Source organism: Lissotriton helveticus, chromosome 4_1 (genome assembly GCF_964261635.1).
Source record: "Lissotriton helveticus chromosome 4_1, aLisHel1.1, whole genome shotgun sequence".
Taxonomy (NCBI): domain Eukaryota; kingdom Metazoa; phylum Chordata; class Amphibia; order Caudata; family Salamandridae; genus Lissotriton; species Lissotriton helveticus.
The window spans coordinates 100,548,417-100,572,889 of record NC_136063.1 but is presented as its reverse complement, the minus strand read 5'-3'; the positions used below and the strand labels follow the sequence as shown (position 1 = coordinate 100,572,889).

Here is a 24,473-nt window from a genome sequence, read left to right as displayed (position 1 = left end):
TCGCGTTACTAACTTCTATATGTCTAAGAACCTCAGAAAACTTTTATTATCCATAAAAACTCTGACCGCAGCCTTCAGGCCTCGTTCTTCTCCGTTTCCACTTGAAGATCCTGCATCCAGTCTTCTGCCGATGGAACGGACATCATTCCAATTCTAGGTGACATTCTAAAATCCCGCACACCAATCTTTATAAGGTCTGTAATCTTTATCCTTCCCAGCAGCATAAAGAGGAAGACTGCGACGCGTTTGAAGAAGACTCTAAGAGACCCTCTTGATTGACGCAGAGACATGCAGCAACAGTCTATTGAAGAAACTCCAGATATTTTCTGCAAAGAGGCCGAACAAGATGAGATGGAGGCCACTCAATTCCCACGATGTTCCATCTGGTCAGGGTGCTGTGAGTGCCAATGTCCCTTTGCCCACGAAACCCACTCCAATCCCGCAAAATGCTTTTGGGTCACCACTGCCATTAGGCCATGGTTGACACCGAGACTCTGATTCCAACTCCCCGGCTTTCGGATCCGCACCAAAACAAAGTCAAGCCTTCCGGTTCGGGATTGAACCGAGATGATACCCCCTTGATGCTGAAGCATTCGCCATCGAAAGATAAAAAAGACGAACCAGCTCCCTGCCCCCCCAAAAAAGGCAAGACTTTCTGCTACCTCTAATCCCCGGGGGGCAGAAAGACCACTAGGCACCAGGGATTATTTAATGCTCCCACCATAAAAAAATTACCAAAACCTCTCTGCCCTACCCCCCCCCCCCCAGAGGCAGATGGGGGCAATAGCCCCTGATCACTCCCCACTAGGCACCAGGGTTTAGTTCAGGGGTAGGGCCTGCCCTGAATGGGCATACCAATGCCCCCACCCCACCCCTCATTGGCATATCTAGGCGATAGCCCCGATTGCCCAAACATATTGTGGAGACATCATAATTATCTATCACAAAATGACCTGGTTTTGCAAGGGTGGCACCTGAGTTTTTGGCCGGTGGGTCGGCTGACATCTAGGGAACTTATCAAACCCACACATTTCTGAAAACTAGACACCCCCAGGAGTCCAGGGAGGTATGGCTTGCGTGGATCCCTCAAAGAATTCCTACCCAGAATTGCCTGCAAATCAAATTTAGCTGGAAAAAAATCCCCTTCTTCTCCAGTTTCTGTCTGGGAAAGTTGTGTGGGCTGACACAAATTTCCTGCTGCCCAGCGTTCTCCCAGGTCTCCTGATAAAAATGGTACCTCACTCACGTTGGTGGGCCACGTCATTTGGAAACCTCAAAATACCTATTATAAAATGACCTGGTATTGCAGTGGGGGGGCACCATGTTTTTTCTCCTTGCCCTTGCAGCCATCTAGAGGAAACTACCAAACCCACACATTTCTGGAAACTAGACACCCTGGGGGGTCCAGTGAGGTATAGCTTGCATGGTTCCCCTTACGTTTTCCTACCCAGAATCCCCTGCATACCTCATATTTAGCTGTACAAATCACCAAAATTGACGAAACACCCAGGGGCCCCCCTTATAAAGCCAGGTAATTGTGTAATGGGTCGTTTTGATGTCTCCTCAATACATTTTGGGCCCATGCCTGTCACGGGTACTTGACCCACCCACACGAGTGAGGTACCATTTTTATCTGGAGACTTCGGAGAATGCTCAGTGGGTTGAAGTTTGTGGATCCACACAGATTCCAGAACTTTTCATCACAGAAATGTGGGGAAGATGGGTTTTTTCCCACAATGTTTGAGGTTTGCGAAGGATTCTGGTTAATAGAACCAGAAGAGAGCCAGACAAGTCACCCCCTCCTGGATTCCACTGGGTTTCCAGTTTTAAAAAATGTATAGGTTTGCTAGGTTTTTCTAGGTGCCGGAAGAGCTAGGGTTCAAAATCCCTAGCTAAGCACTTTGCAAAAAAGGGACTGTTTTCACTGTAAAAATGTGGTGTGTCCACATTGTGTTTTGGGTTGTTTCCTGTCACGTAAACTAGGCCTACTCACCCAAGTAAGGCACTTTTATTATCATAAGACTTTGGGGAATGCAGGATAGGTGGAATTTTGTGGATCCACTCAGATTCCAGAACTTTCCATCACATAAATTTGAGGAAAATGTGTTTTTGTTTTTACAATGCTTGAGGTTTGCAAGGGATTCTGGGCAACAGAACCTGGTGAGAGCCACTCAAGTCACCCAATCCTGGATTCCTCTGGGTGTCTAGTTTTAAAAAAGTATAGTTTTGCTAAGGTTCGTTAGGTGCTGGCTGAGCTAGGGTTGAAAATCCACAGCGGGCACTTTGCAAAAAAAGGTTCTATTTAGACTGTAAAAATGTGGAGTGTCTTCATTGTGGTTTGGGCTGTTTCCTGGCTTGGGCACTAAGCCTACCCACACAAGTGAGGTACTGATTTTATGGGGAGACTTTGGGGAACGCAGAATTGTAGAGCAACTGTTATTACCTATTGACTTAAGATGCATTTCTGCCTTCCAAATTTAAGTCGATGTGTAAAAAAAGAAGTCACTTAAAAAAAATCCTATAATTTAGATGCCAGTATGGGTACCAACAATTTTGGAGGTGTGCAAATAGCTACTGTTTCCAAACTCTATATTTTGTTCCCACTCCGAAAATACATAGGTATCTTTCATACCTATTTTTCGCTGTTTATATTTTACCAAATGAATTGCTATATTCAAAATGGTTGCTGGTGAACTTACAAGTCCTATATATCGCCACAACCAGAAGGGTCCCGTGGATGTAACGGTATATTGTTTTAAAAAATCTGTCTTACTTAGAAGAATTTGCAGGTTTCAAATTTTCTTATTTTCAACAACTTAGTTTCTATGAAAAAACCTTGAAGGATCTACACAAATGACCCCTCGCTAAATTCAGAATTGTGTCTATATTTCTGAAATGTGTAGCTGTTCAGGATCCATTATTACTTTCATAGCCATTTCTACCACTAACTGGAAGGAGGTTGAAATTACAAAAAATTGCAAAAATAAGCTATGTTCCAGTGAAATGCCAAAACTGTGTAAAAAACTTAGGTTTAATGATAATAGTCTGTAAGTCCCTGGAAGCTGGGAAGATGGTGATTTCAGCACCACAAACCCTTTGTTGATACCATTTGAAGGAAAAAAAACAGACGCTTTCTTCTGCAGCACTTTTGTACCATTTTTCCAAAACAAAATAATTAAATTTAAACTGTATTTTGGCTTATTTCTTGGTCCCCTCCAGGGCAATCGTCAAACCATGGGTACCTTTAAAATCCCCATGATGTTGGAAGAAATGGACGCAAATTTGGTGTGGATACCTTAAGTGGTCAAAAAGTTACAGGGGCCTAAGTGCAAACTACCCCAAATAGCCAGGAAAAGGCTTAGCACAAGAGGGAAAAGGCCTAGCAGCGAAGGGTCAGCTGCCTTTGGATTCCTTGGTAGTTTCAAATGCTCATAAAAGAGCAAAGTCCCAAAGCTCAGGAGAAGCACCTCCTCCTGATAAGGAATCAAAGTTAATAGTTGCCTCTGGGAAAACAGTAGCTGCTCAGTAGCTGCTCAATTAGCCAATCAATGGAGAATAGCTAACACTCGAGTGCGGTTAGCTAAGTATGATAGGGCACACTGGGATGACATGGAAGAATTATTACAATATCTTACAGAAGAACACAAGAAAATAGGCCAAGAAAATATTGCAAGAAGGCAAGCTTATTTCAAATTCATCCATTATGTATGCTTTAAATGCTGCAGATACCGAATCCCTATTATTAAACCAGAGGTTCAATAGACTATTCTAATTGTACCAATCGACAAAGAACATCTTTTTGGACCTCAGAAATACCAATCACTAGAAAAGATGAAAAAGAACACAGAAGTGGCGAAATCAATGGGTGCCTTCAGTCTCCGTCTAATAGAGGTTCCTTTCGTTGCTATTTCCACGGAGGTGCTTAGACTTCTAATGGATACATCTGCCTGTGGATTCCTAACCTTTTCAATTACCCCAGCGCCAGCATTCCACAAAATACTTGTTTCTACCTCTCTGACATCGACGAGGATATCATAATGGCACTGCTCTGCTCGCGACTCCGAATGACATCACCGGAGTCACAAGAAGACCTAGTCGGCGTGCTGTCGTCAGTTCCCTTTTTTCCACGCTGTTGACGCATAACAATTCTCTGGGACTCTCCATTTTCTTCGCAAGTTACTTTGTTTCTGCTGTTTCCTTTGGTGTAGCAGTGCTATGGTGACATCGAAGAAGTCTGGTTTCAAGCCTTGCAGAGAGGGGGAGGGGGGTCATATGTCTATCACTGACCCCCATGAACATTGTTCGTGGTATCTTTCTTTGGACCACGACGTCGGAGACTGCTCTAGTTGTTAAAAATTAATCCAAAGGCTCTGAAGGAGTGTGAGGCTAAGCTTTTTATGGCGAAGGCAAGAAAAGAGAGGCCGAAAAGATCGAAGTCAAAATCGAATTTGTCGACCTTGCACACTTCGAAGTCGAGGAAGCACAAGAAGAAGGGAAGGCACGGTTTCCGACGTCGTTCATCGAAGGGTAGAGCTTCGAGGTCACCGTCTCGGGCTTTGCGCTGTCGCTCTAAAGATTTCATCTCGCCGTTGCCTTCACCTTCTCAAGCGACTCCGGCTCACTCTCCGATGCCATGGGGTTCTCCAGCACCACGGTTATTCCGTTGGCAAGAGATTCTCAGGAACCTTGGATTTCTTCTCCTGTGCCTGCAGCCTCTCCTGTTTTGGGTCTGACGTCCCAAACGCCTACTCGGCCTCGAGTGGATTCAGACTCTGCTCCTTATCCACCCTTTCCTGGACCTGGGTCCGATCATTCGCATTTTCTTAATGCAGTGCATGGCATGATTCCCAGAGCAGGTTACCCTACCGGTGCGCCGTCTGGCGGCTTCCTTTCACGACCGTTGGCAGCCTCAGCAGCAGCAGAATCCTTAGTATAGATCTTACAGAGGAAAGGGCGGAGGTAGTCTGCGGGGTGCATCCCGTCGACTCTCCTCCTCCTCCTTCTCTTCTTCTTCCTCTCCTGCCTCCACCACTGGTACCACAGGAAAACAGCTCTAGATCCCCCATCTAGGAGCATGCTGGTCCTGTAGGGGGTCTGGTATCCCATTTTCTTCAAGGCTGGAAATGTATCACTTCAGACCTTTGGGTTTTGAATCTTTTGAAAAATGGAATCGCCCATCCCTTCCGGAAGTTTCCTCCTCCTTACCCTCCTCGCCAGGGCTGGTGTTCAGAGGACTATTTACTGCTTCTGCAGCAGGAGGTAATGGAAGCGGTCCAGGAGCATGAAAGGGGTCAGGGATGCTACTCCCGGTATTTCCTGATTGCCAAGAAGGATGGCAGATTAAGGCCTATCCTAGACCTCAGGGTCTTGAATATTTACCTCAAACAGGAGAAATTCAAGATGTTGACCCTAACTCAAGGTTCTTCAGGCGCTGCATCAAGAGGACTGGATGATGTCGATCGGCTTGCAAAATGCAGATTTTCACAATCCCATCCTGAAGTCGCACAGGAAGTATGTCCATTTTACGGTAGGGTCGCAGCACTACCGGTTTGCAGTCCTTCCATTTGGTCTTAATTCCGCCCCTCAGGTCTTCTCGAAGGTGGTGACGGTGGTTGCAGCTCATCTCAGGAAGTCTGGGATTCCTATTTTCCCCAATCTGGACGACTGGCTGCTCAAGGCAAAGTCACCAGAGATGGTGCTTCATCTGCACGTGACTGCACAGCTGTTCGACTTGGGCTTCGCGATAAATGTGCCCAAATCTAACCTGGTGCCCTCACAGCGCAACCTGTTTATAGGTACAGTACTGAACACGGTTGTGTGTTGAGCTTTCCCGCCTCTGCAGAGGATTCTCGACATTCAAGAGAGGATTCCTTTTTTTCACGATAGAGAGGTTGTTCCAGTCCTGAAGGTAATACGCCTGCTCGGTCTGTTCGCTTTCTGCATTCTGTTAGTCAACATTGCACGCTGTCACATGAGGACACTCCAGGGGTGCCTCAGCAGGCAGTGGTATCAGCACAATATAGATCTCAGGGAGATGGTCAGGATCTCCAGAGACACTGCAGCTGATCCGTCTTGGTGGAGTGTGAAAGGCAATCTGTCGCAAGGAAAGCCCTTTCATCTTCCTCCACTTGTGGCCGCAGTAATTACGGATGCCCCCGCTCTATGGTGAGGTGCTCATCTGGTAAACCTGGAGATCAAAGGCCTTTGGTCTCCGGAGGAAAGGTTGTTTTATATCAACCTGCTGGAATAGCAGGTGATACGTTTAGCTCCCAAGGCCTTTCTTCCTTCCTTTCGCAGTCAGTCGGTTCAGGTCCTGACGGCCAACACTGCTGCTATGTGGTACATAAACAAACAGGGAGGAGTAGGGTCTTTTCGTCTCTGCAAAGAGGCTCTGCGAATCTGGTCTTGGGCTCAGGACCATCAGATTTGTGTGATGACAAATCTGGCAGGAGTGCTAAATGTGCGTGCGGACAGTCTGTCGGCGTTTCTCGGGCGATCAAGAGTAGTGGGTTCATCCGGAGATGGTCCATCACATCTTCAGAATGTGGGAGTTTCCTCGGCTGGACCTCTTTGACACTCACAAGAACATGCACTGCCCATCGTTCTGCAGTCTCCAGTTTCCAATGCAGAGAGCGTTGGGGGACGTGTTTGTTGGATTGGGGTTCGCAGCTCCTTTATGCATTTCCTCCCATACCTATGATTCCTTGGGTTCTGAGGAAGATTCGCCAAGACCAGGCCCAAGTCATATTGATCACCCCGGATTGGCCAAGAAGGGTGTGGACACAGATCTACTTCACCTCTCATCGCACCCTCGGCTCTGTCTCCCACTAAGGGCAGATCTCCTCTCGCAGTCGCAGGGGCAGGTTCTACACCCCTACCTCCAGAGCCTGCACCTTCATGCCTGGAGATTGAACGGTGCAATCTGAGTTCTTTATCTCTCCCACCGGATGTGGTGGACGTTATTTTATCACTCCAGAAAATATATTTATTCCTCCAGGTGGTCCAAATTTGTGTAATGGTGTGGAGAGAGGTCCATTGATCCTTTGAAGGCCGTTTGTCTGAGAGGCTGAGTTTCTCTCTTTCCTTGGCTCAGCAGGGCTGTGCTGTGGCCACTGTAAAGGAATATTTTTCGGCCTTCCTCGGTTTGCCGGACCTGCCCTATTTATTTAAATCTCCAATTGTTATGAGGTTCATTCAGGGCCTCACCAAAAGGTTTCCTCCGATTCCTTTCATTATGCTTCAGTGGGATTTAAATCTTGTACTCACTTTCCTAATGGGTTCTCTTTTTGAGCCTCTTCATAGTTGTCCGCTGAGGCTTCTTTCTTTCAAAGCGGTCTTTCTGATCGCTATCACCTTGGCCAGGAGGGTAAGTGAGATTCAGGCTGTTAGTTCTAAACCTCACTTCATGCAGAAAAGATTGTTCTCAGGACCAGGGCTGCTTTCCTGCCTAAGGTGGTTACTCCTTTCCATCTAGGGCAATCTATTACCTTCCCTGCCTTCTATCCTCCCCCCTCACTCTTCCGAAGAGGAGAGACTTGATCGTCTGGATCCTAAGATGAGTGGCTGCTTCTATCTGGACAGAACCAAAGATTTGAGACTGGACTGTCAGCTCTTTATGGGCTACATTGGTCGGATGAAAGGCAAGACTGTCTACAAGCAAACACTCTCCAGGTGGATCATCTTGTGCATCAAGATCTGCTACGCCTTGGCCGAGAAGGAACCGCTTGAAGGTATTGGAGCTCATTCCACCAGAGATAAGTCGTCTTCTGCTTTAGCTAGAGGTGCTTCTGTTGTTGACATTTGTAAAACAGCAACTTGGGCCTCCCTCCACACCTTTGCAAAACATTACTGTTTGGATTTGGAGTTTAGGAGGGATTGCCATTTTGCATGCTCTGTGCTGCAGGATTTTTTGGTATGAGTTGGTGGACACCCTCCTCCGGGAGCGGGACTGCTGTGGGATTCAATTGAATAAGTGAGGAATCCACAGGCAGATGTATCCATCAGAAGAATAAGTTACTGACCTTCGGTAATGGTTTTTCTGGTGGATACAGTATCTGCCAGTGGATTCCTCTCTGACACACTCTCCTCCCCATTGTCCACCTTTGTATACCAAAGGAGTTTTTAGTTATTTGACATGGTTATTTCTCTGTCTTTTCTTGAGCTTTTCCTATTTCCTATTTTTCTATATACTGTTTGTACTCCAAATATGTTGTCAGTCTGCCTGTTCGCCTCGTAGGCACGGAATGAATGGGTAAAACTGACATGAGCACGCCGACGAGGTCTTATTGTGGCTCTGGTGACGTCATATGGAGTCGCGAGCGGAGCCATGCCATTATGCTGGTGCAGGTGTCATTTAAAAAGTGAGGAATCCACAGGCAGATACTATATCCACCAGAAAAAGCGATACAGAAGGTAAGTAACTTGTTTGATTGGCTCATAAAAGCCAACTTGCATCTCAAATGTGTGCATCACACTCAGATCCCCTTAAATCTTCTACATCATTTGGGATCCACAGTCCATGTACAGAAATCCCATCTTCCACTCAATCAGACACAACCATACCTAGGAGCCCCTCTTAAAACTCACATGGCTCCAACAAATCACAATGCATCCAGAATTTGGAATTTACAAACGCTGTTACAACAGTTTCAAGTCAACCAATACTTCTCAGCCTGAACATTCATGCAGTTACTCAAGCAGAGCAACTAGCATTGAAAGCTTTTCTACCTCACCTGGTAACGAAAGTTGTCTTAATCCGGACAGACAATATGACAACAATGTACTATATACAAAAACAGGGGGGGGGTCACATTTTCTACAACTATCACGCCCCTCTCAGACCATTTGGTGTGGGGCAGTTTATCACAACATCTATCTACTAGCCGAGCACCTTCCAGGCAATGACAACATTTTTGGAGATCTCCTCCGCAGAAACAAACAACAAATACACAAATGGGAACTTCACCCACAAGTTCTCCTTCCGTAATTTCAAAAATGAGGATTTCCACAAATAGACCTCTTTGCCACACCGCAGAACTCAAAATGCCAAGACTTTGCCTCCAGGTTCCCTCACCCTCTTACCAAAGGCAATTCCCTATGGATGAATTGGTCAGGGATATTTGCTTGCGCTGTTCCGCCTCTCCCACTCCTTCCATTTCAGGTTCGGAAACTCAGGCAAACATCTATCACACTGATTTTGGTAGATCCCACACCGGCCTGTCAACCATGGTACACCACCCTGTTAGAACTGTCAGTGGTTACACATCAAAAGCTGCATCTCACCTCTCGTCTTCTCACTCAGAACCATGGAGAAATCAAGCATCTGAATCACAAGGAGCTCAACTTAGCAATTTGGCTTCTTAAGTCAGAGTGTGGATATTTAAATTTGCCACAAGACTGTATGACTATTCTGAGATAAGCAAGAAAACCTACCACCAGAGCTTGCTATGCAGCAAAGTGAAAACGATTTGTTATCTACTGTATCAACAACAAAATGATTCTTCTCTTCAAAACATTATCTGTTACCTTCTAAACTTACCACAATGAGGACTAGCTTACACATATATTCGTTCACACCAATCCCAAATTCCTTCCAACAGCAGTTTCTGCTTTTCATGTCAACCAATCAGTTGAGTTACCTGTCTTTCCTCAATCAGATTCAGTAGCAGAACAGACTCTTCATACACTTGATTTTAAAAGAGCTTTATTGTACTATATTGAAAGGAAAAAGATTTTCGTAAATCAAAGCAACTGTTCACTTCATTTGCACCACCTCACAAACGCAATCCTATCTCTAAATTTACTATTTCAAGATGGATTGTTAAGTGCATTCAAACGTGCTACACAAAAGCTAAAAGAACTTTATTTATACCCTCAGAGCGCATTCTACAAGCAAAATAGGGACATCTACGGCCCTTTTAGGTAACATTCCTATAGCTGACATTTGTAAAACAGCAACATGGTCTACACCACACACATTTACCAAACACTATTGTGTGGATGCACTAGCATGGAGTGGAGAAGTGTGGCTCAATGGTTAGAGCGGCAGACCCTGATGCTGAGGTCTAGACCAGGGTTCAATTCCCCGCCTCGGCGGGTCTTGAACTCAAAAATTTCACGGACCTGATAATTCTCGCCTCGGTGCCTATTCCAATCATGGAGTCCCACTCTGCAACTCTGGGCAATAGCTTGCTTAATCTCCACAACGGCCCTCACAACGCTAAGGATGCCTGGCCTCCACCTTGGGGGTGCCCAGGAGTGGACACCTCACAGGGAAAGCCAGGATGGGTTCCACAGCGGTATTCGTACAAGCGCCTTGAGACCCTTGCGGGTGAGTAGTGTGCTATACAAGTATCAATTTACATTTTTAACAATTTACATGCAAGCAAGCCAATGTAGGGCAGGCAGTGCTAAAGACACTTTTCCAGGCAACTGCAACATCTACTGGCTAGCTGCCGCTTTAAGAGAATACTGCTATATCATGCAAACATCCGGACCCAACACTAGATGGCAGGAGTATGTAAAGCATGTGAATCTACAGCTCTACATGCCAAGAACAGATGCTTACAGGGTAAGTAACATAACCCTTTCTGATGTTGGTTACAGACCTGCACTCCATTTGTATGTGGTGTTTAGAGGAACTCCACAACTCCGAAAGCTCCTGCCAGAAGCTGAAGACGAAGGCGCTCAAGGAATGCCATTTGAAACTTCTAGTAGCACGCTCTCTACAGACACTTCACGTCGGCCTTGGTCTCCTTCTCGATCAGAGAGTTGTTCACAGGGCCGTTCCAGGAGTCTTATCCATTCACAGGGACGTCGCTCTCAAACGACTTATCAAAGTAAGCGCAGGCATTTAAAGTTGCTGCACCCCGAGACTTCTCCGTGTGGAGACTCTGTCTCTCCCAGCTTCTCTCGATTGCAGGTTAAGGAGGCTGTACACAACTCCGTCCCTTTCCTCTCTGTTTTTCAAGGAGCTTGGAGATAGTAATAAATTCTCTGCATCTTATTTTCGGGGCCCCCACCTTCTTCTGGATGGAGTGCCGTTGAGCCCCATGGAGGTGAGAGGGGCCTGATAGAGGTGAGAGGAGCCACATGGAGTTGAGAGGAGCCGCACGGTTGGTTCGCCCTTGGTGCAAGTTTGGCTGTCTGAGTTGTTGGGTCGGCGCCGGTCATCATCGCCCAAATTTGCTTCTGCGCCGGTGCACAGCCCTTCAGGGTCTCCACCTTAGGAGTCTATCCTTGATCAACCAACTCCGGTATTAACGTCGACACCACCAATCATAGTAATTTCTCCTCTTCATCTTGACGTTGAGGCGTCACCTTCTCTGCGTCGGGTGTGAAGCCATTAGAGCCAACTGACGAGAATGTTGTTTTTCCACTTTCCTCTCATGATGAAACAGATGAGTCTGGGCGGTTACAGCGTATTTTAGAGAGTATTCCACATCCTATAGAGGAGAATTGGCTATCTGCACTTGGTGAGGCTAGTGGGCTGGAGTCTTCTCTAGCCTCAGGGTTACTTTCCCCTCCTAGTTTTGCTACTGAGGTGAGTTCATCTTTTGCAGATATTTAAGGAGAGCTGCTACAGTCTTGGAATATCTCTGTCTACGGTGAAAAAATACACTTATTGATGTCCGCAGAGGTGTGGAAATTAATAAAATATCCACTTGCCCATGGGGCAGGTTACTTCATAAATCTACTTGTCCTGTAACAAAATCCACTTGTCCCTTTGGTTCCATGTAGTGCGGCAACACATTATGGCAAAAATCCCATTATATAAGAGCTCTAATATAGCCTCTCTGATTATTCCAGGGCTCATACCATAGTAGTGTTTGAATACTTGCAGTCACCTTTTGTTGCCACGTTTCCGAAGATCTACATACTGGGGCTGAGGGTAGTGGTAAGCAATAGTTTCAGGGTGAGCATGCCCTTTCAATGTGTGCAAACCTACTAACTTGTATGTTTTAATGGTTTTCAACAACTCTTTTCTAATCTTTTCTCATACTGAGAAATGTTGGAAATGTACTCCTGACATTGGCAGACATAAACCTTCTTCCAGAGTTGGGAAAACAGTGGTTGGAGGGAAGGTTTACTTGCAAACACTGAGTTTTCGCATGGGCAAATCTCCGCATGCATATCTGCTCAAGCTAACATGCAGTTCACAAATACCTTCTAGGAGTACTATTTATTGTCCTACTTCTGTAAATTCTTGGAAATTCACAAAAGCCGTATAACTGCACTTAATGCAAGGACATAGACCATGGGTGCACTTTTGAGACTTAATTAATAATTGGGCCCCTAATTCCGTCTGGCGTTGATCATGACCTTTTGCATTTATTAAAATTCTCTCTCTCTCTCTCTCTGTATCGGCTGACTTCACTGTGAGTGACAGCATTCTGCTCCTTCACAAGGAGCATATTGGCACACAAAGTAGTTTTGTTCAGTGCCAGAAACTACTGTGGCAGTGTGTGTTTTTTGAGACCAAAAACAATTTTTGCTTTTGCCAAGTTTGTTATCATGGTGAGGGCCCAGTCACACAATGACAAAACTGAAAAGTTGGCCACCAATTTCAGACCTACTGGCTTTGCCAATGCATGTTTATTTTCGTTTCCCTTAATTTTCTTGAAATTGGTTATACTGATTTTCCATTATGACTATTTTTGGAAACTACTAGCATGCGTCAACACATGTTACTAAATGATGCTGCAAAGAAATGGCACCAGAAATTGTACAGTAGTTTAGCAAAATGTTTTTATTGCTGCTTTCATTTTTTTATGAACATTTTATTTTGAAAGCAAAGAATCATCAATCTTGCTTTTTATGCTCCTGAAAATATTTGCTTCAAATCAGAGAGCATTCTAGCATTCTAGGAGCAGTATACAGTGTGTACACATCTTTGTACTGGAATCACTGTCAGTAGTGCAGTCAGAGCTTACAACATTACCCAGAGCACTCACCCTAATAATAAAGGCTTTCAGTTACTTAACCATAGGTACAAGTTTGAACAGTATTAACATATGTACACAAATAATGCCTTACCTGCGACAGTCCCCTTCCCTGATCCATAATGTGGTACTGCAAACCGGCAGCCATGGGGTTTGTGCACATGAAAACTTCTTGCCCTTGACCCCAAAAACAATATGTCCTGGGCGTCTGGCTATGGAATTCCACACATCTGCACTGTCCTTTATGAAGGTCAGATAAGGGTTGAGCCTGTTCTACCATACAGTGAGGCTCCGTACAACATGCAGTCCTTGTACCACATGACCTGTCAAAGACAATATTGAAAAAATAATATCGGCTAACAGCAGAAAAACCACATCAGGTCTTTACAACCGGCGGAACGTATACCACAATGGCACAGCCATAACATGGCCAGACTTCTAATAACCAAAAGATGAATATCCCCTATACAACCCTAGTATAGGGGTGTAGGAAAGTAAGATCTGCTTTCATGATCACCCTCACTTTTTGCTGTGTCATTGTGTTTTCCAAACTCGTCTGACTGGGATCCTGCTAATCAGGACCCACATCTCTGTGCTTCTTCCCTAAAATGGACATGGTGAGTACTTAGGTATACTCCAGATTGGATACTGGTCTACCCTGATAAGTTCCTAGTATATGGTACTATGGTACACAGGGCATAGGTATACCGGGGTCTCTCATGGGCTGCAGCATGTATTATGCCTCTCATGAGAGAGCACTCAACCTGTGACTACATGCCTGTCATTGCAGGCTGTGTGAGCTGGTGCTAGCACCACTCCCAACAGATATGTTTCGTCTGGGTCACTACACTTAACCTATAAGTCACCCCTAAGGTAAGCCTTTCAATCCTGAAGGCACGGTGCCCGGTTATACGTGTAAGGGTGCCCTGCATGGGCAGGACACCCCCTACAAACCCAGGATTCGGTTCTCCAAGCTTTGTAAATGCAGTTAGCCATTTTATACATATAGTGGACTTCAAGTCAATTACGACATGTCTAACTACCCCTTGGGGCTATATCTAACTGTATACCCTAGGGAGCCCCCTGTATTCCTAGTACCAGCCTTTCAGGATCTAACAGCAAGCTAGTGTTGCTGTCGACCACAACCCCGATTTTGTCCTCCTCTTGCTGAGCTGCGCTCGATCAGGGGAAGATAAAGCGAGGTGACCACCTCCCAGACGTGACTTTGTGTATTGGGCTGGGGTGGAGGCACTTGCCAGCGCCACCAGACTGCTTTGAAGGGCAAATTGGTTGTCCTCCTTGCATACTCCATTTGAAACCAGTTCAGGGAACCTTTGGCTCCCGCTGTTGTGTAAAACTGAAAAAAGGACATGGGAGTATCCTTGCCTCTGTCCAGCCCCTCCTCTGGGAGGGACCCCTGAATCGTCCCAACCCTTTCCTTAGGGTACTTCAGGGCTTACCTGTGGGTGGCTCTTCAGATGCGTCATGGGGCAATATTCAGATCAAAAACCACTTCCCACTTCAACCGTCTGTGCACATTGGACTTCGTTCGACTTCTCCTGGAACCAAGAATGCATCAAGGAAGGCTCCTGCTGCTCCTGGTCTCGTCGTCCTGCCAGTGGTCTGCGTTGTCTGTGCCTGTGCTTCATCCAGGTTCTTCTCCAGGCCTCTGGGTATCTAATATACCTGAAGTAATCTCCTTTGGAGTGGAGGAGTCACTCCCACTGCATCTGCTGGTACCGCAAGGAAGCTGACCAGTCTGCTGCTCCTGAGGTCTTATGAACTCTGAAAGTCTCAGCAACATAGGTGTTGGTTCTGCATCTCCCTCGAGGCCTGCACTGACTTTTCATCCCGTTTGAGGCCAGTATCCCTCGTCGGAACCACTGGAACAGCACCCCTGTGCACCACTTCAACTTTCCATTGCCAAGGCTTGTTGACTCTGTCCTCCAGAGATCTTCGGGCTACAACGAAGCTCCAGCATCTCTTTGTGCCAGGATCTTCATCTTCACCGCGTTCTCTGCACCGTGGGCCTGCATCCTTGGTAAAATGCTCAAGATCCTCTTGCGACTCCTGATCATTCAGCCTGTGTGTTCTCTTAAGGGTCTTCTTTGGCTTCAATGGGCTCCCCTGCTTGCTCGGGGCCTACTCTGACTCTCATGCATTTGGTGTGTCCCTTGGTCCTTGCGTGTCTCATAAGTGCACGTTCTTTTTTTTCGAAGTCTGTGTCTGCTGCCAAGGCATGTTGGCGCTCCCACCGGACACCGACCCCCTGGTTCTCGACTTCCGATGTGGGACAGCTGATGAACAGCTCCTGGTCTTCCACAGCGTCGTGTGGTCCTCACAGCTGCAACAACAAGGTCCCCGTCAACTCTCCTGCATCTTCAGTCATTGGTGGTCATTGGTCTTCCATGCCTCTTGGTCACTCCAGAGTGGCATAGACTCTGTCCTCCATGCTTACAGGCACTTTACTTCACAAATCCATCTTTGGATTTCAACAGACTCTTTCATCTTCTTCGCGAGCAGCATCTTCACTGAAGTCCTCAATTTTGGTCTATAGCAGTTTCCAACATCACTTTGCACCAGGTTTCCCATGTGTATGTATCCTGGTTCCTGGGGTATTCACAGGTGGGGTGACTCTATAACCTTCCATCTTCCACAGGGTTTCTTCAGGGTCCACTGGGAAGGATCCTTCTTCAAAACTGCAACCAAAATATACCCATTTACTTGCATTGAGTACAAGGCTGTGTTTCCACTCTGCACGCAGCCTCCATGGGGTTTTTGGATATTTACCTCGGGTGGTTCCTTGTGTCTTCAGCTCTTCTGAGTGTTCTGGATCAGGTCTCGACTTCGGTTGCAGTTCACATTCCTCTTCTTTAGTATATGGTTTGGTCTCCCACTGGAGAACACTGTGTATTTGTGCTTACTCACCTTTGAAATATTGTGAGTATTGTGTTGATAACTCCGTGTAGGAGATATACCAATGTGATAGTGAATTTGTATAATAAATATAACTATTTTTATAACTACACTTGGTGTTTTTTTTTCGTTTAACCTACACTACATGATTTGTTCTGGTCAAACAAGCTGCTTAATACTCCTTCTGGGCTAAGCCTGAAGGCTGCTGTCCACAGCTACCACTTAGAGAGCTTTCTATGGTTGTCTAAGACCACTAAAATCACCACAATGGTTGCCTGTATTAGTGCAGGGTGCTTCACTTAAATACGTGTGCACCATATACTAAGCCAGCCTCCTACACAAAGGTTTTCCCTTCCCTTTTTTCCTCTGATGATGAGCGGCATGCTCAAAAATATATTTGCTTGTGAGGTTTCTTCCAGTTAAAGTACCAAAAACTGGAAGAAAAGTAAGGTTTTAATTGTATCCACACGGGTATAATAGAATTAAGATGTGGAGCGCTTATGCGTTTTAAGACGAATTGCCTATTAATTTAATATGCGGCCATTTTTAGTAATACATGAGTAAGCTTGTTATTTGGCCCTATAGGCATCATGTTTCCTATTTATCCATTGCGCATGCATCAGGGATTAGTTACCCGGACACATGCCCATGCGCATTAAACACGCGTTTTTCCCGCATGCGGTCACCTTCTGATTACCGTAGGACTTCCCGGAAAAGGTTTTACTCCCAGGTGCATGCCTGAAGCATATAATGAGCACCAACGCCGTGTCAATTTTGGTTTACTATTGGCTGACACTCGGACTGGGTAGGTGCACAGTAGGCAGCACCCCGGGACAAACGTAAGTTTAGATTTAGTTTCCACAGAAGATATCTGTAGATCATGGCTCAGGAACTTCTGAGCTGGGGTCACAGTTTGACTCATGGCTGCATATATTCCTTTTTCTTTTTCTTTACTTTTCTAGTGGTTTTAAGCCCGGTAATGTGCGGGCGCCGAGTGTTCTTGCCAGAGGAGACATCCCTCAACAAGCGAGGTGAGCATTCTCGAGGATTGGTAACTCTGACGGCACCCATGGCTGATGGTGCCGACCTTGCATTCATTTACGTCAGTTACTGAGACTTTGAGTTGTTTTTATAAACACATGTGGGGCAACTGCTTTTTATCACCCATGCTAGACGAGCTGATGTAGGTTGTGCCAATGTGTGTTTTCCTCTAGATTTTGACAATGATATCTCATTAGGGGGGTTACCCTATTGAGTAACCACCTGTGCCTTGAGTGTCTCGCATGCCATTTCTGTTGTTTTTATGTGTAATCGATGTGCACACAGCGGTGGCACATTTTATGACATCAAGTTGTTACTGATGTGCATATATTTTTGTCTCACGATGTTCTCTTTCCCTAGGTATTGAACAGGAGCGGTATACACAATGAAGCTATAGCCAGACCATAGGTATACTACCTTACCGCCTGCCCTGTTAAATTTAGAGGGTATTTTATTTTAATTCACGTGCACTTCAATTTTATAGTATTGGTCCTGACGAAGCGCGGACAACCCTTAAGGCGACGAAGGCGCAAAACATGTTGACCCAGACCCATGACCTTCTTGATTCCTGGGGTTAGGATGCCTACAGGAACAAGATTTTATTTAGCAGCTTAATCTGCTATGGGTATACAAATGAGACATTTGTTGCATATTTACTCCCCGTTTGTTAACTCAATTTTCACTTTGCACATACTTTTTTACCCTCATTGGACCCCCACCCCGCACACCCACATGCACCATCCGGCTGTCCTAAAAAAGATCTCCGATAAAGAGACCCTTCGGGGGATCCGTAGGGAATTGCAGCGCCGGCCCTACGAGGAGCAAACGCCCGATGATGAAGCATGACACCCCCAGGGGTGTGTGAGGGCAACAGAGGACAAAAGATGTTTTTTCACTTTTTGGGTGGATCCGTTGTACCTAGGGTACTTTTTTCCTTTTTCTTTCTTTCCTTCTTAACACACGGGTGACTATTTGCACCCCTACGTTTCGGGTGACTACGTCAAGGAACAGTGTCCCCATTGTGGTTTTAACCCCTTTAAAGCGTTGTAAATAGACCTCCCCAGTGCTGCGCTGTCCATTGGAACTAGTGCTGAATGGACGTCCAACGGTCGTGCGCAGCACTGGGGAGGTAGTGGCCGTGACGACCGTTGGCCGACGGCAGCAATTAAGGGGTTAATAAATCAAGACCTGCCAAACCACATAAATCGGTGTCCATTTCCCTTCCTCTGAAGCATAACTGGCTGGAGTTTCGAAAGACGATTTGGGGAATACTGTTTGGGTATATACGTGTATGTATATATGTGTATGTATATGTATATATGTGTGTGTGTGTGTGTATGTATGTGTATACATATATGTGTATGTATGTTTATATATATGTGTGTGTGTGTGTGTGTACGTATATATGTGTATGTATGTGTGCATGTATATATGTGTATGTATATATGTATATGTAAGTATACGTGTGTAAGTATATGCAAGTACATGTATGTGTATATGTATGTGTATGTATGTAAGTATATGTATATATGTATATGTATGTAAGTACATGTATATATGTATGTATATTACCTACTGGCGGTCGCCAGTAGGTAGTTATAGTTAGGATTGTTTTCTATTGGAAATCCGCAACATTCTATTGGGAATAACTTTGGCGCCGGTTGAGGAATCTGCCTGTCATTTTCCTTAAATTTGCCTCGCCTCGCTCCTTCCCTGAAAGTGTGGGGGGGATTCGTCAAGCGGGGGCCGAGATAAAAGGGGGGTCCCAAAACGTGTTTTCCCCATGTTAATCTCCATAGGGCGGTTGGACTCACTTTTAGCCTGAACGGCTGAATGGATTTCCACAAAACTTGGCAAAATTGTAGGGACTGGTAGCCCGATGTGCCTTTGCTATGTCTAAAGATATGTGCTCCAGTGGATTTTGAGTAATTTAGGTTCACAAAAATATATATATCTGGGCGGAGCTTAACCACACATCTGATCTAATTGGCTGTCAGCACTTCATCCAAGAAGTGTTGGCAGCCATCTTGGGACCAATATACATGATAGCACCTCATTAAAAAGCATTGTAGTTAATAGAGGGTTTTAGGACTTTAGTTACATTATAAATCATTTGTTGATGGTACCATACTCATTTTAGGAATTGTGGTGTGTTCTAAGGTGATTTTACCATGTGAAAAAGCCTTCTGCTGTGATATCATGAATCATGTTTGAAAGAAAACTAATATCTCATGATTTTCCCGCAGTGGTTTGGAAGGGGATCTATAAGCTAAACTGAAAGCATATTTTCTGTAAATTCACATTATCTTTCTCAGTCATGTGAGAATAAAGTCTGACTTTCTCAGTAAAACATGTACATCCAACAAGGACAGAGACTGTCAGTTGATTCCTTTGTGTTCTACTGCAGCCTCCTAGAGTGTTCTAAAGAACAACTAGAGCGCTAACAGTCCTACTTATTACAAAGGTATAGCACACCTGAAGCCATCGTGATGGGAATAAAGTGGTAACTCTTAAAACATTTAATTTAAAACGGAACAAAATGAGGGGGTATATTATGCCATAGAAAGTATTATTAGTGCTGCAGAATGAAAAATTAGGGCACATTTTGAGTGACTTCTCAAATCCTCTTGTATTTCATTAAAACATTCTGACATGCAGTCTCCCAAGAAGGCCACCAGAGACAAAAGAGCCTAAATGTAGCCCAAATATCACCCAGATGTAGCCCAAGTATAGCCCAATGACAGAATGTCCCAGAGTGTTCTAAAGAACAACTAGAGCGCTAACAGTCTTACTTATGACAAAAGTATGGCACACCAGAAGCCATCTTGATTGGAATGAAGTGGTAAGTCTGAAAACATTTAATTTAAAAAGGAACAAAATGAGGGGGTTCATTTTGCCATAGAAAGTATGATTAGTGCTTCAGAAAGAAAAATTAGGGATCATTTTGAGTGACTTCTCAAATCCTCTTCTATTTCATTAAAAAATTCTGACATGCAGACTGAAACATGCACTTTCAATACCAGCAGCAGACTTCCCTGGTGAGCAGTAGCTTTACTACAGTGATCTAATGAGCAACTAGAGTGCTAACATTCAGAATTCATGGCAAATGTGTGACACATCTGAATGCCTTCTTGATGGAACCAAAGTAAACAAGCATTGAAAATGCAATAGATCTCGCCCTCGTTTAAGTTAAAGCCATTCTGTTTGTAATGAGGTGGCTTTTTAGCTTTGCTTTTATTAGTATTTTTTAAACTTTCATGTAAATAACATGCATCTGTATGCATATATGTATATGTATGCATGCATTTATATTTGTATTTATATAGATATACAGATTATATATGTTTATATATGTATGTATGTATATATATATATATATATATATATATATATATATATATACATACACATACATATATATAAATGCATATGCATATATATGCATATATATATGTGTATGTGTGCGTGTAGAGAGAGGTAGAGATGTAGAGGTAGAGGTAGAGAGGTAGCGGTAGAGACTAGTAGAGAGAGAAGTAGAGAGAGGTAGAGAGTAGAGAGTGAGTAAAAGAGAGTAGAGAGTGAGTAGTAGAGAGTAGTAGAGAGCAGTAGAGAGAGTAGCAGAGAGTGAGTAGTAGAGAGTAGTAGAGTGAATAGTAGAGTGAGTAGTAGAGTAGTAGAGAGTGAGTAGTAGAGAGTAAGTAGTAGAGTGAGTAGTAGAGAACAGTAGAGAGTGAGTAGTAGAGTAGTAGAAAGTGAGTAGTAGAGTGAGTAGTAGAGTGGTAGAGAGTGAGTAGCAGAGAGAGAGAATAGTAGAGTAGTAGAGAGTGAGTAGTAGAGACTAGTAGAGAGAGAGTAGTAGAGAGTGAGTAGTAGAGAGTAGTAGAGAGTGAGTAGTAGAGAGAGAGAGAAGTAGAGTGAGTAGTAGAGAGTGAGTAGTAGAGAGTGAGTAGTAGAGAGTGAGTAGTAGAGAGTGAGTAGTAGAGAGTGAGTAGTAGAGAGTAGTAGAGTAGTAGAGAATGAGTAGTAGAGAGTGAGTATTTGAGAGTAGTGGAGTAGGAGAGAGTAAGAAGTAGAGAGTAGTGGAGAATATTCCAAAGTTTGGCACAGCACCACTTGCACAATAAGTCCAATCAAATCATATCACTTAGAGTCCTTATTGAAGCGCTGAATCTTGGTGTACATTCAAATGCTTTTATTTTCCTTAAGTTTATGTACCACAGCCAGCTGAAACGTTTCGTTCTGTACAACAGAACTTCTTCAGGGCGTTCTTATTTCCTTCAAGTTATGTCGGTGTCCTGTTGTCATATAACTAGATATTTCTTCCAAATGTTAGATGAGACGTAAGTACATTCTTATTCAAAGTGACTAGGTATCAATTTTACCCACACAATTCGGGCAGACTTGAGTAATTTATAGCATCCTCAAAGTCAGTCTTTCAAAAATTCCAAAGTATAGGACATGATAATCCAAATCCAAATGTTTCTCAAGAAAAGTCATTTTCAATCGTTTGGAATATCGGTGTTTGGGCAGATATGACCCAGGGACCCCCAGTATGCAAGCGGAATTAGTCCCCCCTCTGCAAACGCGCCAGTGGCCTGCGTTGCAGAGAGGTGTAAAAAGGGGCATAGCCTCATTACACCTCTGTGCAATGCAGCCCCCTGGCGCATACTGGAGGTTCCAGGTGGGCTAGCTGGCCCCCAGGGACCCCTAGTATGCAAGGGGAATTAGTTCCCCCTCTTCAAATATGCACGTGGGCTGCGTTGCAGAGCGGTGTAAAAAAGGGTGTGGCCTCATTGCACCTCTCTGCAATGCAGCCCCCTGGCGCATACTGGAGGCTCCTGGTGTGCTAGTTGCCCCCCAGGGACCCCCAGTATGCAAGGGGAATTAGTTCCCCCTCTGCAAACGCGGCAGGGGGCTGCGTTGCAGAGAGGTGTAACAAGGGGCATAGCCTCATTACACCTCTGCAATGCAGCCCCCTGGCGCATACTGGAGGTTCCAGGTGGGCTAGTTGGCCCCCAGGGGCCCCCAGTATGCAAGGGGAATTAGTTCCCCCTCTTCAAACATGCACGGGGCTGCGTTGCAGAGAGGTGTAAAAAGGGGCATGGCTTCATTACACCTCTCTACAATGCAGTCCCCTGGCGCATTCTGGAGATTCCTGGTGGGTTTTCAGGTCTTATATAGTTAGGAATAAGCATTAAAAAAACTTTGAAATTCACTGAAAAAAACATAGGTTTCAGGCCTTATATAGTTAGGAATTAGCATTTAAAAAACCTATGAAATTCACTAAAAAAACCATAGGTTTCACACCAGTTATAGTTAGGAATTAGCATTTAAAAAACCTATTAAATTCACTGAAAAAACCATAGGTTTGACACCAGTTATAGTTAGCTGGAAATTTTACTGACATAAAACCATTGAAATTCCCACGTTATAGTTAGTTGGACTCACTATAACTTGCGCGCCTGCAATGCACTGCTGATGACGTCACATATTACATCACTCATGACATGGTCAGTGACATCACTCATGACATCACTCATGACACCATCCTTGTGACAGAGTGACAGACCTCCTTTCAGTGTAATGTAACCCTTGAAACACATATTCAAAATTAGAAACTAGAATTTAAAAAAAAATAGATACCCATACCAGTTACAACAACCAATTCAGTAATACCACCATCTATATACACATCCACTCATTCACCAACAGTTCTATATAGTCACTCATACATATATTCACTCATCATATGTAGTGAAACACATATACATCCTGTTACACACCGACAGTCATCCAAAAGTTACTCACACACATAATCACACATGCAAATAAACTATTGAACATCCATTTATTTGCATATACAGCTATACACACACTACCACCTTACTTCTAAGGAAACTTACACATACTTACTCTCTTAAACAATCACTTATAGAAACACATACTTATTTAAACAAGAACTCTTTCAATCTCTCACTCTCACATATACTCACTTATATACATCAATACTCACATATACTAGATTAAAACATATGTAGTTACTGATAAAGACACTAGTGAGACAGTCATTCACTCACTAACACACACATATACACATTCATCCACCCATACAGTCCTGCACATATGCTGTCTTCAAAACACATACAAACAGTGAGTCAGTCATTGATGCATCTATGTGCTAAGTAACACCCCCACCAAACCATACAGACACTCATACTGATACTAAAAAAAACATCTAATAACCCATATACACATACATGTAGCTACTCACCAACCCATGCAGCCACTTATACACAAAGTGAAACACTGATACAAACATTTAAATATTTAAACAATACTCGCTAATATATGTATTCACTAAGATACACTTAATAAGCCAGTTAACCAATCAATTTTAAAAAAAAACATCCATTAAGACACTTATTTAAACATTTATTCTTCCATCGACCTTTACATATACATATATAAAACATATTTATTTTTCAGAAAGACACACATTCACTGGATGGTGTCATCAGTGATGTCATGAGTGATGTCACTGACCATGTCATGAGTGATGTAATATGTGACGTCATCAGCAGTGCATTGCAGGCGCGCAAGTTATAGTGAGTCCAACTAACTATAACGTGGGTATTTCAATGGTTTTATGTCAGTAAAATTTCCAGCTAACTATAACTGGTGTCAAACCTATGGTTTTTTCAGTGAATTTAATAGGTTTTTTAAATGCTAATTCCTAACTATAACTGGTGTGAAACCTATGGTTTTTTCAGTGAATGTAAGTATATATATATATGTATGTATGTGTGTATGTATATGTATGTATCTATATGTATATGTGTGTATGTATATATGTGTGTGTATGTGTATGTATTATGACTATGGATATATGAATTTGGGCATTTTGTTCATTATTTTTGGCATATTCCTATCCGGATAATTACCATCTTTTCATCTCTACAGGTTCTATGTGTTGTGAGTCCCTCGTAGTGGTTATTTTATCTAATGAGGTTTTCTCCAAGAATAGGCTGTGATTTGCATCAGTTTTTGTTCTTGAATTGGTCTTTCTGACTTTACCATGAATGCGTTTAGTCATCTAAGCTCTAATGCGGATGATTTCTAGAACTTATTTTTCTGGATTTCTTAGGAAAGGTTCTTTTGAATACTTCCTTACTGGTGTAGGTTTACAAGGTATTTGTTATTGCCTCTGGAGTCCATAGGCTCATTTCACCATTTAGGGGTCAGATACTACTGTCCTACTGTTGTCTTCTGACACAGTGTTATTCAACTACCCTCTGGCATGGTTTTTTCCGTGCCTGTGGGTTTGTTTTATTTATATTTCCTGTGGTCCTTGCCACAGCTCATGCTCATTTTCTTCTAATTCCTACATACGTATGGTATACTGTTAAATTCAACCATCTGGTTCTCTCTGAGAACTTTTGGTGTTTAGTTTGCAGCGTAGCTATGTTATTTAATAAAAAAATTAAGGAATCTCCGGCTAGATGTCTCCATTAGATAAACAAGCTACTTAACTTCAGTAACGCATTATCTGGTAGAGACCTAGTCTAGCCGCAGATT

General features: G+C 43.8%; 1 protein-coding gene across 5 annotated transcripts in view; it reads left to right on the top strand.

Annotated features, from left to right (window-relative positions):
• The window catches only part of MROH1 (maestro heat like repeat family member 1), a 2,054,050-nt gene that overhangs the window by 1,535,246 nt on the left and 494,331 nt on the right, over positions 1-24,473 (top strand). The gene's annotated exons all lie outside the window — the stretch shown is intronic.